The following is a 2333-nucleotide window of genomic DNA, read 5'->3' on the forward strand; positions in this document are numbered from 1 at the left end:
TGCCCCTCTACTGGATTATTTTTATTAAAAGGTATAGAAAATATCCTTGAGAAGTATGACAGTCTTTCAGCAAGATTAATTGCTATATTAAGCACTGAGGGTTTCTGTGGTTATATTGTATATGTAAAACATGTACACATATGTACAATGTATTGTATCACATATATATCATATATATATGATAACATTATCAATTCTATTTGCTTTATCACATCTACCAAGTTGTTTGCAACTTGTAAACAAAAGAACCCCAAACTTTCAACATCATTAGAAGACCAGTAACGCCTCCTGGTAAGTTTCAACAGCCTGTTTTCCGTTCAACTTAAGGAGAGACCTTAATATCATGTACAGATACCTGATAACATCCTAAATTATATTCTTCTCATGTAAAAAGTAGCCTGGAAGTCAGTAGTCCATGGTTGGTGTGCTGACTGAAAGACCCTAAGATCCCTTTAGCTTCCTGCTTTCCTATCCTTAACATGATATTCATCCTCATTAGCATGAGTGTCCATGGCCATACAAAGGCATATATTAGAGTCATTAATTAGCCTTGTATAAGAATTGTTAATGACAGAGGAAAGTGATTACAATATTATTTTAGTCCCTTTGGTTTGCTGTAACAAAATAATGTAAAGTGGATAGTTTATAAACAATAGAAATTGGGGCGCCTGGGTGGCTCAGGCGTTAAGCGTCTGCCTTCGGCTCAGGTCATGATCCCAGGGTCCTGGGATCGAGCCCCACATCGGGCTCCCTGCTCGGCGGGAAGCCTGCTTCTCCCTCTCCCACTCCCCCTGCTTGTGTTCCTGCTCTCGCTATCTCTCTCTCTGTCAAATAAATAAAATCTTAAAAAAAAAAAAACAATAGAAATGTATTTCTCATAATACTGGAGTTGGGTGAGTCTAAGATCAAGGTGCCTGCAGTTTCAGTGTCTGGTGAGTTTACTTCAGCATAGATGGCTCAGACGGATGGAGGGACAAGCTTGCTTTCTTGGGTCTCTTTTACAAGAGGACTAATCCCAATCACAAGGGGTCCACTCTCATGACCTGATCCTTTCCCAAAGGCCCCATTTCCTAATACCATCACGGTGGGGGTTAAGATTTCAACATATGAATTTTGGGGAACATAAACATTCAGACCTCAGCAACTGTATTAACTAAAAAAGCAATAACCAAGAAGTATATATACTTTATACCCTTTAAAATAAAATTATTTTTAAAACGTCTCTACATGTTTGTACAAAGCACTAACAGATTATATATCAAGAACCACCAATGACTATCTGTGTAAGTTGAACTATAGATGTATTTATTTTCCCACATCTCTATTTTCTATAACACTGCATTATTTTCATAATGCAGATATAAAATAGCATTTTAAAGGGGGAAATTAGCTTTTCCCAAAACTTTAACAAAATATACTTCCATTTATATAACCTTGGCCTGAATGGGATTGTCTGGTCTTGCCTAACTTCCCCAAGAAACACAGAGAAGTAATTATTTCTTCCCTAAATAAAGTTGGGGTTTAATAGTAAATAAGAAGTGAGGGGAAAATGTGTACTGGGTAGGGAAATGGCAGTGTTCCCTGTAGATACAATGTATGCTGACCTTTAATGATTACTCCGCTGTAATATGCCTAAAAGATTAATTTGTAAATCAGTATATATACCTAGTGGTTACATGTTAGTTTGTGCATAAACAAGATCAGAGAGCTATGATGTAGCAGAAAAACATGACTGAATTCAGCCCTGTGTTCTAATCGCATCCCTACACATTTTATTTTTTATACTGAAAAGAGTAGAAATAATTTCTGTTTTTTGGTGATGCTTTAAAACAATACTGCTATGAAGTATGATTTATATAAAGAGAGAAAATCAAGGGTTGAATTTGCCAATAAGTTCATATGTTTTAGCCATCCACAGGGAGCTGATTCTAATTCTCACTATATTGTGTTAAGCACATTTGAGTTCCAGAGGTGGGAAACTCACACTTCTTACAGAATTAATTCTGTTTCTAGAGATATCTATCAGAAAGTTCTTTCCTTTATTGACTCAAATCTGTCTTCCATTTTAGAGCCAAGGTTCTTAAAAAGTTAAAAACATCTCTTGGAATTTAGGAATGCCTGGGGGGCTCAGTCAGTTAAGTGTCTGCCTTCAGCTCAGGTCATGATCCCAGGGCCCTGGGATCGAGCCCCACATCGAGCCCTGCATCGGGCTCCCTCCTCAGTGGGGAGTCTGCTTCTCCCTCTCCCTCTGCTGATCCCCCGCTTGTGCTCTTTCTCTCTTTCTCTCTCTCTGTCAAATAAAAAAAAAAAGAACATCTTTTGGAATTTAAATA

This window comes from Halichoerus grypus, chromosome 6, assembly GCF_964656455.1.
Source record: "Halichoerus grypus chromosome 6, mHalGry1.hap1.1, whole genome shotgun sequence".
In the NCBI taxonomy this organism is placed as follows: domain Eukaryota; kingdom Metazoa; phylum Chordata; class Mammalia; order Carnivora; family Phocidae; genus Halichoerus; species Halichoerus grypus.